At 35.8% G+C, this 20,211-nt stretch overlaps 1 protein-coding gene across 4 annotated transcripts in view; it reads right to left on the bottom strand.

Annotated features, from left to right (window-relative positions):
* Positions 1-20,211, bottom strand: part of ncanb (neurocan b) — a 181,223-nt gene that overhangs the window by 131,389 nt on the left and 29,623 nt on the right. Inside the window, exon 2 of one of the 4 annotated variants that reach the window (XM_058760547.1) lies at positions 19,680-19,754. The exons of the other annotated variants lie outside the window; for them this stretch is intronic. The gene's annotated coding sequence lies outside the window, so the exon portion shown is untranslated. The remainder of the gene's footprint in view (positions 1-19,679; positions 19,755-20,211) is intronic. 4 annotated transcript variants of the gene reach the window in all.

The raw sequence follows: 20,211 nt of genomic DNA on the forward strand, positions 1-20,211 counted from the left end.
GAGGAACTGAGAGAAATGTTCCAGACAGACCTTATTGACTGGTGGGGAGAAGTACAAACCTGTGTCCCTGAATCTCCTGTATCTCTGCTGGTTCTGTCCAGCCCTGAATCTCCTGTTTCTACGCTGGTTCCGTCCAGCCCTGAATCTCCTGTTTCTACGCTGGTTCCGTCCAGCTTCATGCTTCAAGAGCGCCTCCCAGTGCCTGCGCCACGAAGGCGCCTCCCTACCTCCGCACATCCAAGAATCCGCGCTTCAAGAGCGCCCTCAAGTGTCTCCGCTGGTTCCGTCCAGCCCTGAATCTCCTGTGTCTCCGCTGGTTCCGTCCAGCTCAAGTCCTCCTGTGGTCCCTCCCAGCCTCCCTCTCCTGCCTCCTCTCAAGCCAGCCAGTTCTTCGTCTCCATCACTGCTGATGCCTGTCAGTCCCTCAGCTCACCCTCAGTCAGCGCCTGCCATGCGCTCTACTCTGCCGCCTCGGGACTTCCAGTCTCCAGCTCCGCCCAGAGGTGCGGATCCCCTGTCTCCACTCCCAGTCTCCGAGTCCTCGACTACACCTCGGTCCTCCGACCCATCGGCTCCACCTCGGCTCTCAGCTCCCTCGCCTCCACCGTTGCCCGTCATCCCACTGGCTCCACCGGGCTCCCTCGTCCCTCCGGCTCCGCCTTGGTCAGTCGTCGACCATCCGCCGCCTCAGGACTCCACTCCTCTGGCTTTGCCTCGTCACTCCATCCCTCCGGCTCTGTCAGGCTCCTCCTTCCCTCCGGCTCCACCTACATCCTCAGTCGCACTGGCTCCACCGCGGTCTTCCGGATCCCCGCCTCCGCCTCAGTCGCCTGAGCCTTCAGCTCCGCCTTGGCCCTCCGGATCCTCAGTTCCGCCCCGGCTCTCCGTCTGCCCTGTTGGCCTCTGGAAAACTACCTGGCTTCTCCTGCTTCAGGCTCCTCCCTGGTTCCTCCCAGCCTCCACTCCCCCTTGGACTAACTTTTGGTTTTGCCCCTTTCCCACTGCCTGCCCTCCCCTTGATCCACGCCCACCTCCAGAACCCCCAATCCCCCCTCCTCTGTTGGACTGTTTTTCGTCTGCGCGGGGACGCGCCGTTCCGGGAGGGGGCGTTCTGTCACATGTTTGACCTAGTTTCTTCTGTTTCCCTATTAGTTAATTAGATCCTCACCTGTTTCTGTTTTCCCCTTGATTACATTTATTATTTAAAGCTTGTGTTCTCCCTCCATTCCTTGTCTGCTATTGAGTTTACCATGTGTGTTTTGCAACCCCTTTCTCCTGGATTTCTACTGTGGATTATTATTAAAAACTATTGTTTGGATTCTACTCCTCGTCTTGCGCTTCCTTAGCATACACGACCGTAACACACAAATGTTCCATTAATGCAAGACATTGTCTCATTCAGTTTAAAGTGCTTCATAGGCTTCATTATTCCAAGTGTAAATTGAATAAAATATTTCCAGAAGTGTCTCCATTGTTTGACAAATATCAGTTTTTAGATTCCAGCCTGTCTCATTGCTATGTCTTGTGTCCCAAATTACAGATTTTCTGGAACAAAATATTCCAAGTTTCTTTCAGATACATTGGGCATTCCTGTTGAACCAGATCCTATATTAACCCTTAATCGGTCCTTGGGGTCTATCTGACCCCAATGGAATTTTCCTTTATTTTTTAAAAATGTTCCCTTCATCTCAGGGGCATGAGACTCTGTGACTTTTTCTAAATAATCTATCTAAACACACACAAAAAAACTGGACTTGATTTGGTTGTTCTAAAGGTGTGTAAAAAAAATTACCGTTTAAGGTCCTTGGGGTCAGATTGACGCAGTATAAATCTGAAAAGTTTTACATTTTTATAAAGGCCTGGATCTAGAGCACAAATGCAAATTGGAACGAACATTCTATCTCATACGCACACACACAAAAACACACGTGTGTGTGACTGCAATAGAGTGCATTTTTATAGAAATTGGCATATAAAATCAACAAATTTGGCATAAATCTGAAAATTTCCACTCATAAATGAAGGACTGGTACTAGAGCACAAATGCAACATGGAACAAGCATGTTCACTCACTCTCTCTCTCTCTCACACACACACACACACACACAGGTGTGACATAGGTGTCCAGTGCATTTTTTTTGATTTTGGCAAATAAAATGCACAGAACATAAATGCATAACAATGTGACACACACACACACACACACACACACACACACACACACACAGAGAGAGAGAGAGACATTTCTGCAAATTTATGTAACATAATTTGCAAAAGCAGACCATTCAAAAGACACCAGACAATAACAACAAATTCTAACCTTTGACAAAAATATGGATTTTTTTTTATATATTTTAGAATTTTTAAATATATTTTCACAAAATATATATCATAAAGTTGCAAGGCGAAGCTGAAGCATGAAGAAAAATTGACTTGAAACCGAACTGAAAATGAATGAGTCCCTATGGACCTCTGCTGGATATATGTGGTCATTGCACTTTCTTTCTTTAACTGTAATTCCTAAAGTTTTTATTCTAACCTGCAGATGGCAGTATTCTATCCCTAACACATGGGCCAATATCTAGAAACCATTTATTTTTTATTTAGGTTATAATTTAAGTGATTTTTCAATAAAAAATTTATTTTTCATAAGCCAATTTATGGCGTAGTTGAATAATTGTGCAGTAAATAGGTAAAAAACTATCAAATATCCACAAAAACGCAGCATAAATGTATAGTTGAGAAGTAAATTAAAAAAATGATATATAGTTTGTCATATAAAAAATTTATATTTCCTTATGCAATCGCTCTGTAAAAATTTGGGGTCTATCTGACCCCAAGGACCTTAAACGTAAACCCTACTCGAGGGGCGATGTAGGGTTAATTATATTTGGACTTTCCGAAGAATTTTTGAGACTTACACGGGTACAACAACAGTTTGTTTTATATGGGTTGATTTCTGCCAAAAACTTATCGTTTTGGATTTATATGCACGTGTTATATATTGTATATGTTACCGTCTTTGTCAGACAGCATGTTGAAGCCGCTCAGGCTGGAATTTTCTCCTTCTTGGAAATCGGTGGCGTAGTTAAAAGTAGTGTATGTTTTTCAGGAAATGTGTGTTCTTCCTGGACCTGTTTCTAGTAAATACTACAGTGTATTCTGCATGTTATTTTTTGACAGACATGGATTTGACAGACATTCAACAGACATGGATTTGAAAACAGATGGATCGTAAGGTAATAATTATTTATTTCTTAGCCGGTAAGTATCCAGTGAAGTGACTGATGCCCTTGAGTGGGTTATGTCAAGGTTTTTGTTCTAATATTCCAACTGGCAGCCAGCCTAAGTTTTTGACAGACATGATAACATGCGTGAGGGGTGAACTATGTTTGATTTCTGGGTAATTATAAAATGTGCTGGAAACATTTGAAATTATTCGACTTGTCAAAAATGTTATGTTAAGCTGTCGCAAATTTGTTGACTTTTGAAAATATATTTTTTTAACAGGAAAGTTGTTTTTATTTTCTCTTATAACAAAAATCGTTGAATCCATGATGCAGATGCTGCTGTACATAATAGTGAAAATGACTTGTTCCATTATTACCCCTTGTTCATGATTCAAAATGATTCAGTTCTCAAGTTCAGTGACTCAAAGATCCTGTTAACATCTCACTGGAGGAAAAGATTTTGGTAAAAAAAAAGACTTAAATACATAGAGTGAACAGCGAAACATTTGACATCAAAAAGAAGCTGACCAGAAATTGAATTGCAATTTTGACAAGCGAGATGATTCAGGCAGAAAATAACAAAGTCTAACCGGATCTTATTTTGACACTGTGCTGCTGACAAACCAAAATATAAAAACAATGCATTATATATATTTATCGAGCACTACTGTGGCAAGCGCTTGGATTCAATTTTCTCCAAGACATGCGGTCGGAGAGAAAAACAGCTGGCAGGGGAAAGACAAACAATCCAAGAGAAACAAAGTGATGGATTTGGAAGGAAAAAAGGTAACATAAAAAGACAAGAGAAAGGGAGACAGAAACACTTTAAGACATCTGAACAAAAACAAACAAGACAAAAGAATCTAGATGATAAAAATAGCGAGATTAACACTCAAATAGCTGTATTAATAAGTTGTACGGTCTGTTTGTGTTCATGCTCATTAAAATAATCACACTTTAAGCTCTTAATGAGTCATGAAGCTGTAGATGCCTGAGGTGTTAAAGGGGGATTTTCAAATGAAAACGAAAGGCGAGAAAGACGACGAGAGGAAAAATACCCCAGAAAGAACGAAATCGCTCAAAAGTGTAAGGGTCACACCAATATTCCTTTGTCTCAGTCAGAAATAATGGACCCCTGGTGCCATATTGATTCAGAAGCATCGACTCGTTGCGAAAAAGAGAGCAGCAGCGTGAGCTCCATTTGCAGCTTTTTATTTACTTATCTCCAGCGGTTTGATGTAAAACCTAATAAGAGCGTCCAACAAAGCAATGCTTTCTCATTTTTGAGAACGTATGGCTAACCACCACGAGCAACACTGTCAAAATAAATGGCATGTCTTGGGTATTTCCCAGCATTCCTTTGTATTGCTCTGGAGCACAATTCATTGTTCGCTTAAAGGGATGGTTCACCCAAAAATGTCAAATCTGGCATGATTTACTCACATTCACATTCCAAACCTCTTGTTTCTTATTATTTCCTCTGTGGGACACAAAAGAAGATATTTAGGAGATTGTTCATGCTGCTCTTTTCCACCCTCTAAAGCCTAATGTATCATATTTGATAACACCTCAAAATTGCTGAAAAACCTAATCTACTACACGCCTTCTGTCGTATGATTGATAGTTTATACTTTTTTAGCAAGTAAAAAGCCCTTTAGTATAATTTCCTGTAAAATCTTGACTGATTTTAGAAGTAAATTTATTGTTAGTAATATTTCAATATGAACACTTACTAGTCTGGATCAGTTTAGGTTGATTTGAATATCCATACATAATTTCTTAGTAAAAATCATGTTAAAATGCTACTATAAAATATGAAACATCAGGCTTTTGAGGAACATTCTCACAACAAAAGCTATAGAGCTTTGATTATAAAACTAAACATTTAAAAATCATCTTACTGAGGCTTATTATTGGGAGATATAAGGTAACAACTGATATTTATATGTATTTTATGTAAGTAGCCTGTTATACGGTTTATAATCTCATTGATTTACATAACAAGCTATCAGAATTTCATTGTACTTTTTGGCCATATAAATCAGCAACTGTACCAAATTGCATATTTTTGCTCAGTTTGGGCATCTAAAAATATAGAGGTGTTTTTTTTTTCTTTCGTGATTATGAGCTCCATATTCTTACTATATCATATGAGCCATAAAAGCCTGACATCTCAAATATGACACTTAAAAAACAAATGCATTTTTTAAAAAGATTTTTCTTTAAGGGTTACGGTTTTTCTGGTTATTGTTTCATATGTCAGGCTTTACAGGGTTAAATTTAGTGTTTCTCACATAGTGTACGATTCATATGGATCGCATTTTTGACCATTTTTTGATTCCTGACAGCCCTTGGTCACAGTTTTCATTGGTAAGAGCGACGTGCACATTCTTCAAAACATCTCCTTTTGCTGTATAAAGAAAGACATATAGGTTTTGAATGACTGAAATGTCATTTTTAGGTGAATACTATCGTATACTATACTATCTATACGAGGACACTGATAACCAGACAAAACATGCCATCTTATGGACCTTTTGCATCGCAAGTAAGTCGCTGGAAATCCAGGGCACTATTTCTGGCTTTGTGAGAGAATCTTGACTGCTGGTTTTTGTTCCCAAGGGCACAATTTAACCAGCCCTTCTGTGTCCGAATCTTCTGTGCTGGAGTGTCAATACGAGTTTTTCCCTCAGTATGTTTTTTGCAGCAACACGGCAAAGAAATCCAAGTAATTGGATTTAAACAGTTCAAAAGAGTCTCAAAATAATTAGTGACAAGAATCCCAGTCTCCAATGTATTTATCAGCTCTGCCTGCTATCAAAGATGAGATGGGGGTGATGGGAGAGGAAAAGAGAGAGGAGGCGGCTTTCCAACAAGTTAATACAAAATGTCAACTGAAGAAAACACCTACTGCAACTTGTACATCTACAAACTTGTCCTAGTTAAATTCCTTATAATAGATTTTCCAATAGGTGTTGGAACCAGTATTCTCTGAAAACACCATGTCGAGACACAAATGTGGAATACTCTTTCCATTAAGGAACAAAATCTCGATATGTGAAGAATATCAGCTGATGGAAATATGCACGAAAAAACAGCTAAATAAATCTTACGAAAATGGGGATTGCTCTGGATAAAAGTGCCTGCTAAATAAAAAATAAAATGTAAAAAGATTATTTGATTCAAAATATAGTTTCATGGCCTGTAAAATAAATAAGTAATACATAATGTATAAAATAGTAATAAATAGTAAAAAAAATTAATAATATAAAATTTAATTATAAAGTACACATAAATGCAAACATAAAAAGTAATAAAAATGAATATAAAACATAAATATAAAAATGGAAAATCAAATAAAAATATAGAAAACCAAAATAATTTAAATATTAAAAATGGAAATATATAAAATATATAAAACAAATATGAAATACATTAAAAAGCAAATAAAACTTTATAAATAAATGGAAAAAGCACTACATGCCCAAATATAATAAAGAAAAAAATGAAAACATTAATAAGAATTAAAAGTTAGAAAATAAAAATAAATACATAAATAAATGCAAATATAAAAAATAAATGGAACAAAGCAATAAATGCATAAATACCATAAAGAAATAACAAACAAATGAAATATTAATACATATAAAAATAAATAATTAATACAAATATTATATATATTAAATATTAATACATATAACAAAGAAAAAAGTCAACAAATAAAAATAAATACATGAATGTAAATATAAAATCTAAATAATGTATAAAACAAATATGAAATAAATGAAAAACAAATATTAATATATAAATTATAAATGTATAATACATAAATACAATTATAAAAATTAAAAGTCAGGCAATAAAAAAATAAAAATAAAAATAAAAATAAAAATAAAAATAAAAATAAAAATAAAAATAAAAATAAAAATAAAAATAAAAATAAAAATAAAAATAAAAATAAAAATAAAAATAAAAATAAAAATAAAAATAAAAATAAAAATAAAAATAAAAATAAAAATAAAAATAAAATAACCATTAGCTTGTGGGGGGGTAATTCTGGGTTTATTTTCTGCCACTTAAGATAAATACAGATGCTTGTAGCAGAGTACAAGTGCACTATTGTGTTGACTTTTCCTTAACATCTGTTAGACCCAATTTTGTCATGGTTTGTGTCAAGGAACAGAAGTTGACGGTCTTTTGAACACATTTTTAAAAGCATTAAGCAACATGGTGTGTGTGACACTGTCACACCATCTGTGGGGATACTCATCAAATCTCTTCAGTATTCAGCCCATAATACAGACTGCTGAAATGGTATTGTTAGCGAGAAATAGAAACAGAGTGTTCGGGAAACAACAAGAGAGCAAGAAAGTAGTAACAAATTCTTTGCAAACGCATCTCAAGGGCTTTATCTCGGTTACTCGCGACAAAAATGGTAATGAACAAATCTGCAAACACGAAAACAGCTGCTCCACATTAAATGTGACAAAGTGCTGTTTCTCGACGAATCTAAATGCTGCGATATCACCTTATTCAGAGCTCTAAATCTTTCTAACAATGTGCAGAGTCTGTTTTATTTGAGCAGGGAATAATTCAATACGCCGTGTCCCCGTTTAAAGTCTCTCTTTACTGTATCCTGACTGCTATTTTTCAAGCGAATGAATATTGAAGACGCCTCTCTATCATTTTATGTGTCTCTTTACTTTACAACACAGGACGGATATCACATGGATGACCATAAAAATCTTAGGACCTGCCATAAAGTTTTTAATTTGACTCCTTATATGCAAGTAAAACGGGATTTAGAGGACGAAGAAGAAATAAAAGGAAGTTTTAGTTTCAATAGAGCTTTTCTATTAAAGCAAAAAAGAAGAAAAACACCTCATGTTTTATGCTATCGTATTTGAAACAACAAAGAAGAGGGAATTCCAGTGAATAATTTACAGAGGAGTGCAACTTCAATATTAGACAAATGAATATATTATGTTTCCATCTGAATTCTCATTTTGAACTCAATATGAGAATGTGATGTTTAATCTACTAATTACAACGAATGGAATATATTTTCTTACTCTTTGTATTTTTAATATGGTAAAAGATTAATATCAATATGGTACAAGATTATCCTATTTAAATCAATGTGATAAACATGTTAGGGCAAAAGTAATTTAAAAGTCAAATTAAATAATATAAAAATTTAAATTTAAAAAAAACAAATGAAAACATAAAGTAATAAAAACAACAATATAAAATAAACATGTTAGGGTAAAAGTAATCTAAAAGTAGTCTGATTATATTGCTTAGAACATGTAATGTAATGGATTACGTTTCTAACTACAGTTTTGCTAACTACAATAAGTAATCTACCCAGCTATATACTTTTGTTGTACTTGGTGCTTTGAAATTCTGTTTATACACACACACACACACACACACACACACACACAAATACAACATATAATACTAAATGTATATACAATATTTAAATATTAGCATGTATATTCTATTTAAGCAAGAAAATAAATTTTATTGCATATAAAATCATTAGTTTTAAATTTCAAAAATATTTACTATGATTTAAAACTGTACTTAAAATATTTTAGATTATATATATATATATATATATATATATATACACACACACACATACACATACATACACATTTTCTTTTTAGTCTAAGGGCCAGCTTTACTAACACAAACTTAAAATAGTACTGTCAGGTTTTACTAAAGACACGCAGTGACGAATTAGCGCTGAAAAGGCGTGGACACAGTTATTTTTGCGCCTGACCTTATTGAATATGCATTTGTAGGAGTTTCCCTTTCAGACGCAAAATTTATGGGAGGAGAGTATTAAAATGAATCACGCAATGCGATTTACTTACGTTTGCGCTCAGCAAATTACTGGCATTTGTGCTGTTATTTAATGCCTGAAAAAGCATGTCTTAAACAGTTTTGCGCTTGAAATGGCTGCAATTATTGTTGCTAAGAGGAGGCACCGCAGAGAACAGAGAGCGCGTGGTAGAAGGGAGAGGATCTTTTCCACACATATTCATTTATTTGGAATGCCAGAAAAACACATTATCCGAACATATAGTTTGCCAAGCCATGTTATTTTTAATTTGTTTCAGGAAACAAAAGACGACTTGGAACCCAACTAGGAGTCACGCAATACCAGGTCTATCAAAACTTCATGCAACCCTTCATTTTTTGGCCTCCGGTTGTTTTCAGCATACTGTGGCTTATTTCTTTATTCGCGACTACGCTAATTTGCGCTGCGCTTGGTATATTGCGTTTTTTATATATACTATATAAAATAAACTTTTATATATATACTGTACTATATAAACTATACACACACACACACATATACACACACACACACATACATATATACAAATATACATATATATATATACACATATACATATATGTATATGTTATATTATAGTTTTAAATATTAACACTTTAACTTTTAAAACACTATTTAAAACTACATAAAGATTGCTCTTATTGACATTGCTAACATCAAAAATCACTTATAAAGAGTAAACACACTGCTGTGATTTGGTCACTTAAAGTCTTTTACTCAAATATTACGCAACAGGTTTACAGATCTGGCCTAATTAGCGCAATATAAAGCGAGCAACGCAGCACACATGGCACATGCTCTGCGTTGATCAAAGAGACAGTGTTATTGATGAGAGTGGAAGGGTCGGGCAGATGTTCTCATTCATAATGCTGCTGCCTGATCCCAAAGCATGTGGGACTGGAGGTAATAGCCTTTAATCCTATTGTGTGTTTAATTAATCTCCTTTAGCAACTGCAGTGGAGAATTACACTGGTATTCCTCAGATTAGAAAATCTGACGTGATGATTTGTTACCGGACATCTACATATTCACAGGAGGACTGCGACCCCGCCGCTGGTGAATGAGTTATGTGTCTTTAATAGGCTGCTGATCTGACATTTAGACTCCCATTGTTGTCTATTGTAATTGTGTCATGCTGGAGAAACACTTATTTATAGGAAGCTGCTTTCTAGGTTGTGTTTTTCATAAGGTGTGGTCAAAATTTTGGGTCTGCAAATTTACGCAGACAAAATAGGTCTATAGTCTATTGTCAGTAGCGATGCACAATGTCAGAAGCTAATCAACGCACCATGTGCACCGTTTTTGTTTACATAATATGTGTATTGTGTATGTGTACTGTGTATATTTATTATGTATATATACACATACACTCACATACAGCATATATTTGGGAAATATTTACAAGCATATACATTTATATATTTATATTCTTATATTTTATATTATATATAAATATATTTAATATATAAACATAACATTTTTCTTAAATATATACATGCATGTGTTTGTATTTATACATAATAAATATACACAGCACATGCACATATTATGTAAACAAAAACTTTTATTTTGGATGCGATTAATCGCGATTAATCATTTGACAGCACTAATATATTTTACGGATGTAACGATTACCGGTTTAACGATAAAACGTGATAAAATTCCCCACAGTTAGTATTACCGTTTCATATTTTAATTATCATTAAAGCTGTATTCAATTACCGCGATTTGAACAACTTACGATAAATAAATACAGAAACGAATCAATGGCATTTTGTTTTCATCTTCGCTCCATGTAATATCTAAAGGAAGTGTTGTTAATCGCAATACTGCTTTGTCCACAGAGTTCACGGGAAACAGCTGTAATTCAGCTTTTCCATCAGCGCCACCTGCTGTCAGAGAGTGGATTTACAGAGACTTATATTTACATTCAGTCTGTGTGCAGCTTCTGTCTGGCCAAAAACAGACTGAATTTGCTTGCCCTGCTGTAAATTTTGACCGGTTGATGAAAAACAAACTTATGTGGATTCTACACATTTAAACAATTCAGATAAGTTATCTAGAATTATTTATGGAGCAGATAAAATACATATAATCATTTATTAATCAATTATCATTTTTACTTAACCCTTTCTTTATTTAAAAGCTGAAATGTGAGGTTTACCTTTTAATGAAACTTTTTCAAAGCTTTATTTGAACATTTACATTAGATATTTGAACATGCTATTAAACTGTTTTCAGTTAAGTTGTCATTTAAAAGCCGAACATCATTGGTAATGTTATTGTTTTAGTGATTATGCAAACAAAAAGTCATATTAATTGTTGTTTGTTGATTTTTAAATATAAAACTTGGTGAAGTGATTTATGTGTCGGTACTTTTTGAACATCTCCAGCACATTTCCATTTGAACAATACCGTGATAATACTGATAATCGTGATCATTTTGGTCACTATAATCGTGATAAGAAATGTTCATACCATCACATTCCTAATATATATGTGTGTGTGTGTGTGTGTTTATAATTTATTTATTTATCTCCAAAAGTCAGGGTGCAGTCATTAAATAACAATATATTAATTTTGTATACAAATTTTTTTATATCAATATGTACAAAAAATATTTTACATTTGTAATATTGTACATATTTTTATTTGACATTACATATAATTTTTATTTACTAATTTTTATTTGTAATTATTTATGTAATTATGTAATAATTTATGTACTACATAACATACACATGGTGTGTAAAAATTTAATTATTTATACCATATTAATTATTCATGCATAATGTAAAACACACTTTTATAATTACATTATATTTGTATTTATAATTCTAGTAATACTAATTATTAATTTATATAAATAATTTTTTATGTAAATTAATTAAAGGTCCCATGACATGCTGCTTTTTGGATGCTTTTATATAGGCCTAAGTGGTCCCTAGTACTGTATCTGAAGTCTCTTTCCCGAAATTCAGCCTTGGTGCAGAATTTCAGTCACTACGAGCCAGACCCACAATGAGCTTTCCTTAGGACGTGCCATTTCTGTGTCTGTAGCTTTAAATGCTAATGAGGAGGAGAGAGGTGGGGCAAGGTGGAGGGTGGGTGTGTGGCCTTAACCAGCTTGCGGCCATGGTACCATGCGCTAATGTTGACAGTGGATGTATCGCAATGGCTCGTAGACACGCAGTAGTTCAAGCTTTTCAGTTTGAACCAGAATCTGATCCGGATGGAGAAGCACCGGATGAAGAAGTTGCAACTCAGCGGCTACAGCAGGACGTCTCCGAATGGTTAGTTTAAAATATTGTGTCTGGATACGGTACTTTAGTTGGTTTGTTTATGTATGCTGTTACAGTTCTTATCATGTAGCTAATGCTAGCCTACGTTGTTGGCTTTTCATGTTGCTCTGATTTGCTATGGTTCTAAAGCTGTATTAGCATCTATGTCAGTAATCTTTGTAGTTTAGAGAAGACTGCACTCTGGATAATTTTTTTAATGACAAAGTTGCCCATGTCCACGTATATTGAAGTCATGTTACACATGTTAAACTTCATAGGCTCGGATGAAGGAACTAAAAAAATACTTCGGTGTTCATTTGTACATCCAAACACTGAGCAACTGTCATGCTTCGCTCTTTTGCAAGCCACAATGTCTCTCGAGGAAAAAAAAATATTGCCCTCACCTCGCACGGTAGTAGCTCATTTTCTCATGGGCGGGCAAAGCAGAGAAAGGGGAGGTAACCTTTCCCCGTATGACGACATAAAGGGAAGATTCCAGATTGGGCCATCTGAGCTTTCATTTTCTCAAAGGCGAAGCAGGATACCCAGTGCTCGGTTTACACCTATCGCCATTTCTAGCCACTGGGGGACCATAGGCAGGCTAGAGGAACTCATATTAATGTTAAAAAACCTCATAAAGTGAAATTTTCATGCCATGGAACCTTTAATTAATTGAATGTAATGCAATGCATTGCATGTAAAACTACTACTGTTTAAAAACTATAAATTAAAACACCTTTATATGAATTAATAAACATGAATATATTAGAACCGGAAATATTTCTCGAATATAATTAAATATGTAATATTATTAAAAATTAGTTTATATATAAATATATAATTTTTATTATTATTTATTTATTTATTATTAGTTATTATTTTATTATATATTATTATGCACTATATTATTAAAAATATTTTCTCTCCTAAACAAAAAAAACAACAACAAAAAACAAAAAAAAAATACAGTGTTCTTTTCGTCATGTTTGACAGATTGCCTCCTCCTGTCTAAGAGGGCAATACTAGGCCTAAAAATGCAGCAATGCAGACAAGAATTCATGCCAGCTGTCAAATGGTCTTCCTCATCTTCATCAGCTGCCTTTTTTTAAGGAATACACCAAGAAGGGAATTTAATCTAGAAACCTTGTGCTTGTAGCACAGATTGTGACAGGTACTGTCTATAACATGATGCACAGTCTCTCCCGCTTCACCTATCTGTCTGGATTTTCTCTTCCCCTCCTGCTGAGAGCCATATGAGTGTGTCTGATGGTGGAGCAGAAGTCTGATGAATGGTAACACCGTGAGGGATTCGCTCAGATTTCCAGCAGCTACACCGACCACCACACTTCCCACCCACTTCATTATTTCCATCATAACAAACTGAGACAGAAAGTCAGTTGATAAGCTGAGACAGAAATCTGGTATCCACGAGCAGGAGAGATTTCAGAAGAGACACTCGGAACAGGAATATTATTATTAGCGTCCTCATCTTGCGGGTCAACTTTAATTATCGTCACAATGCATTCAAACTCGCATTCAAGCTTGTGTAAGAATGTGTTAAAATATATGACCTCCGGAGCATTATTCAGTGATCAAGGTTGATCCCTCAGATCTTGGAGTTCTTTCAAACTGAAATAATACAGTGTATTTTGCTAAAACTGTGTATCAGTACAGATTTCCAGATTTCGGTTCTGATTCGTTTGCGTATATGCTTTCATATACTAAATAAATTTAGCTAATAATTCTGCTAGTGTTGTAAAATATACAGGACACCATGTCAGACTGATTCAAATGGGTGACTCATCTTTTTGAATTATTCATTATAAGAATTGATTCATGAGAGTCATTTTTTTGTGAATCGGACTACAGTGGCTGCGACACATGTTTTTGATTCACTAAAAATAAGTGACACAGAGTCATTAGTTCATGATTCAGACTAGACTGTTTGTTTTTTATTTAAAAGAATCGGCTTATAAGAGTCATTTGTTTGTGAATCACATTTTGTTTGTGCTGCATGTTTTTGAATCACTAAAAAGAACTGACCCATAAGAGTCATTTGTGACCCTGGACCACAAAACCAGTCATAAGTGTCAATTTTTCAAAATTGAGATTTATGCATCATCTGAAAGCTAAATAAATAAGCGTTCCATTGATGTATGGTTTGTTAGGATCGGACAATATTTGGCTGAGATACAACTATTTGAAAATCTGGAATCTCAGGGTGCAAAAAAATCTAAATATTGAGAAAATCGCCTTTAAAGTTGTCCAAATGAAGTTCTTAGCAATGCATATTACTAAACAAAAATTATGTTTTTATATATTTACGATAAGAAATTTAAAAAATATATCTTCATGGAACATGATCTTTACTTAATATCTTAATGATTTTTGGCATAAAAGAAACGTTTATAATTTTGACCCATACGATGTATTTTTGGCTATTGCTACAAATATACCCGTGCCACTTATGACTGGTTTTGTGGTCCAGGGTCACATTTGTTTGTGAATCTGACTAGTTGCACTGCATTTTTTATTTTACAAACTCGCAACTCAAAATGATTCATTTGTTAATGAATTGAACTACACTCGTCACTCTGTATGTTTCTTACTAAAAAGAACCTGTTCATAAGAGTCATTCCTTCATGAATCAGAATACACTGTTTACACTGTATATTTTAGATTCACTAAAAAGACTTGGCTCATAAGAGTCATTAGTTCGTGAATCAGATTACACCGGTTGTACTGTATGTTTTTGATTCATGTCAAAGACATGACTCAAAATGAGTCTTTCATTTGTGGACTACACTCACTGGTCAGGTTCTATGTATTTGACTCACTAAAAAGAACCAGCTCATAAGAGGCATTAATTCGCAATCAGAATACACTGTTTATACTGTATATTTTTTAGATTCTCTAAAAGAACTGGTTCATAAGACCCATTTGTTTGTGAATTGGACTACAAAGTTCACGCTGGTTGTTTTTAATTTACTTGAAGGAAAAGACTCATAAGAGTCATTTATATGAATTGGATTACACCGAACTGTATGCTTTTGACTCAATAAAAAGAACTGGCTCATGAGAGTCATTTGTTTGTGCTGGCTGATTGGCTCAGGCATTGATTCAGACTACACTGGTTGCGCAGTTTTTATTCAATAAAAAGAACTGGTAAAATCGTTTGGCAAAGACAAATTAATCAATCTTGGGATTTTAAGAATCAACATCAGGGTCGTTGAAAAGATCGATATTTGTAGCCAGCTCTAGACTTTATTCAAGAGGTGGACTTCTTAAAGTTTTCATTAGTGCACAGCAGAGATACTGCAATGACTGATTCAGGATAAACCGCAACACTGTGACACCCCTGTGTATTACAGCATCCAATATCCACCATCACATTCGGTTGCACTTATTAAACTTTGAAAGCAAATCGAACAAAGGAATATTTCATTGCCCTTCACCAGTCACTAACCTCAATCTACTGTGTCACATGGTCCCTCACCTTCCCCTCTGCCAACTCCGTGTAAGAACTTTTCGAGCAGAGACCTGTGTTAATCATCTCTCGCTGTTGAAGTCCCACTTTCACGCCAAACTCTTCACGTGGCTTGCCCGGGGAGACAGCGTGCGATTCCTCTCTCTGCCTGCGCAACCTGAAACAATTCAGCGCTAACAGGTCTGATGAATGTCATCCTGTCAGAGACGCCAACTGTTCCAGCCCCTTATGGGAGCGTCTCGATCTTTATTGATGCTTCAAATGTTCTCAAGGAGTTCCAGTTAATGTTCATTTCCTCATGCTACTAACAGCCAGAAAGCGCATGACGGAAGCTATACTTGAATTACAAATGGGAATAACCCCCGGCAAACGCATATTTGCGTCAACAAGCAGGTGTCATTATACGATATTATAAAGTTCAGTACTATACGGCGCAGTGAATACATAAAACGCAGGACCATTTCCAGAAAGTAGTATTTTGGTGGTTCGGGTAGTTTGGTGGCCTAAAACTTTAAAAACAGACTCTGATTGCTGTAATATGATTCACAAATGAATGACTCTTATACTCTTAATACAAACGGGTTTTTAGTTAATCAAAAATAAACAGGGCTAACAGCTCAAACAAATGAGCTGGTTCTTTTCAAATACAAACAGTGTAGTCCGATTCATGAACAAATGACTCCTTTTGAGACGGTTATTTTCAGTGAATCAGAAATATACTGTGCAACCAGAGTAATCTGATTCATGAACAAATGACTCTTATGAGCTGGTTCTTTCAAGTGAATGAAAAGCCAATAGTGCGAACAATTTAGTCAGATTCATGAGCAAATGACTCCTTTTGAAACGCTTCTTTATAGTGAATCAAAAACATACAGTGCAACCAGTGTAATCTAAAGCATGAAATTCTGACTCTTATGAGCTGGTTCTTTCAAGTGAATCAAAAAGCCAATAGTGCACAAACAATTTAGTCAGATTCATGAATGAATGACTCCATTTGAGCCACATATTTGTAGTGAATCAGAAGCATACAGTGCAACCAGAGTAATCTGATTCATGAACAAATGACTCTTTTAAACAAGTTCCCAAACACTGCAACCAATGTAATCAGAAATTTCAAGTCTGAGAATCGTGTATAATTTATAACATCAGCAGAGAGAAAATGTATTTTGTACATGAAAGCCAAAAGGTTGTTATACTGTAACTGAATACGTAAAACGCAAGTATTTTCAAAAAGTGGTAATCTGAAGTTGGTTCAGGCATCTTGGTGGTCTAAAACTTTAAAACCTGACTCTGACCACTGTGAGCAGTTGAGTTTCATGTCAACTTTATTATCTCATAACGGGGCTTTTATTTATTTATTGGCCAGGCAGCTGGACAGTTTGCTGGATATGCTGTGTATAATTAATGAGGGGAGAACAGCTCTACTCCCAACACAGTGATACATAATCCTGCTCGAAGACAGGGCTACTCCCCGCAGGCTAATTAAACGCGAACAGTGGCGATGGCTGTGAAAAAGTGAGGGAGGAAACATAAGGAACATGAAGGGAGAGTCCAGTCGAACTATTTTGCATGTACAAGTTCGACAAAAGCTTCATAAAATGGCTTGTCGTGGTTGGAGTTAGCGTATAGCTTAGCACTGGGACTTCCTTTGAAAAGGCCATGCAATTCACTGCAATAGCGATGGTAAGAGGAATAACACTGTGGTACTGGAGAAAGAGAGCAGGGATGAGTATAACATCTCTAAACACACAGGCCCTCAGGAACACCATTCAGCTCTGACCTTTACTATCGCCGCACTACTAAAGGAAAGCAAACACATCATTCAGCCGGACTCTACCTCTGAGGAAAACGTGGAAAGATTACACAAAAATTGTGTACTTTTTGTTAAAATCCCCATTCGCATACTAAAATTTTCTCTCTGCTAATGTTATAAAACATACAGGGCAGCGTTTCATACAGATTCAAACTCGTAAATCATCTTTTTAAATTATTCATTATAAGAACCGACTCATGAGAGTCACTGGCTCATTATATGTTTTGTGCATCAGACTACAATGTACGCGCTGTATGTTTTTGATTCACTACAAAAAACTGACTCATAAGAGTCATTTGTTTGTGAATCAGATTAGAGTTGTTTGTGAATCAGACAACACTGGTCAAGCACTACGTTTCTGATTCACTAAAAAGAACCGGCTCATAGGAGTCATTCGTTCATGGATCAGATTACACTAGTTGCACTCTATGTTTTTGATTCACTAAAAAGGACCCTCTCACAAGAGTCATTTGTTTGTGAATCAGACAACACTGGTCGTGCTGAATGTTTTTGATTCACCTAAAAGAACCCACTCGTAAGAATCATTTGTTCATGGATCAGATTACACTGGTTGCACTCGAACGGCACAAACTAATCTCACAAGCACAGGCGCTGATCAGTTAAAAATACTTAATGTACGCACACAAATACGGTTAAAACGCTAAGCACTAACGATATGACATTCACAAAGGAGTCTGGAGTGATAGACGTATTTAGGTAGATTTTGAGGCGCATTACCTTGAAAAATGAAAGTAATCCACCGTGTCCTCAGCAGCTCAGATGTTAGGAGAAAATGAAGACTCTTATGTTCATTCTTACATGCAAACACAGAGCACCGCGATTGCTTGCTAGACATTGTTGATGTTACATCTGCTCGAGTGCAGAGAAAATGAAGGACAGCATAAGGTGGAGGGTGGAAACTATAGCAATGCACCCCCTGTGGCCCGGCCCTCCGAAATGTGACGTCACACTGCGGTGAGACCCAAAACGGCAGGCCTAGTGAGACTGACTTGGTTTAAAGAGTATTACAAAATGAAGAGTGGGTGGATTTTTATTATTGTTGAGTGGTTGTGTTCACACACTGCCAACACACATTTATGTCCAAAAGTGGATTTTGCATAATAGGTGCCCTTTAAAAGAACCCACTCGTTCACTACACTCGTTCATTAAACTGGTTGCACTCTATGTTTCTGATTCACTTAAAAGAACCCGACTCTACCTCTGAAGACTAAGCAGAAAGATTACGCCAAAAATTGCATGCTTTTTGTTAAAATTCTCCCCATTTGCACTGATTGTCCCTAACAGCACGGGTAATTAATTTCAAAAGTCATTCCAGTGGTCTATCTACAAGACCAGGCATTTATGAATGTGTAGTACCTACTATATGAAGAGACGTCTTTGATTGCGAGACGGGAACGAGGACAGTATCTTTTTGTGCGGTGATGATGAATGCCAGTGTAATCAAGCGGCGTGATTGCATTTCAGACACTAAACTCCCCTAAGCAACTCCCCAAAGCAACATTCTGACCTTCTCATCACGACCAGAAGGAGATGAATCTGTTTCTTTGCCACATTGAAGATGAAAAAATGAATTCTCACTCATCAGCAAACAACAAAAGAGAGCGCAACATAGCGGAAAGTGAATTGCAAGCATCCACGCGCAGCCTAAATGTTGATCACCACAAAAATTCATTTTGAGCTCAAATACTACAGAGGTTTAGAAGAATTCATTCAAGCGCATTTATAAAATGATAAGCTTCGCATTTCAAAAAATTCCAAAAAATTGGCCTCATTCTATCCCACTCGATTTTTGCTTTCCTTTGAGATTAACAGTTAAACACTGATTGAGTAATGAGAAAACAGTTCTGCGTTGGTTTTGGTTCTGATATTATTCCATATTGATTGACAGGAAGGTGTGGGCAGTGGATTTCCTTCATCAGGCTGCTTTTAATGCAGTATGAAACCGACTGACAAACAAACTAGATACACTAATTACCTTCATCAGTGTCCTTTCTTTTACTTCACGGTTGGGGAAAACAGAAGAACCCGTCTGACCCGTTTTGATCTCTTCCTGTCGGAACAATGAAGGTCACTGAATATGAGGTGGAATTTAGATCTTACGTTGGTGTGGAGACTCACACATTTAATCAAAGGGCAAAACCACAGGAGGGTTGGTGGTTTTTGACAAAATGTAAGAAAATAAAAAGGTTACTTTGTCAAATGTATAAGGTACTTTTCTGTGATTCAAGTGCCATTCCATAAAACTTCCAGGTTTATAAGGTGATTTTGAAGCAAATCTTAGAGGATTTTAAACATTCTGTCAGAAACAATGTCTTTTGGAGATAATAAATTATGGCAGTGGCTATTTGCACTAAGGGTAAATAGCGATAGATGCTATTTACACTAAGTGCAAATAGCAATGGGTTCTATTTACACTAAGTGAAAATATTAGTTTTTTTTTAACGATATGCGAGATTTTCTGCTATTTATACTACTTATTGCAAATAGTGGCAATTATCTGCACCTCA

Source organism: Onychostoma macrolepis, chromosome 22 (assembly GCF_012432095.1).
Source record: "Onychostoma macrolepis isolate SWU-2019 chromosome 22, ASM1243209v1, whole genome shotgun sequence".
NCBI lineage: Eukaryota > Metazoa > Chordata > Actinopteri > Cypriniformes > Cyprinidae > Onychostoma > Onychostoma macrolepis.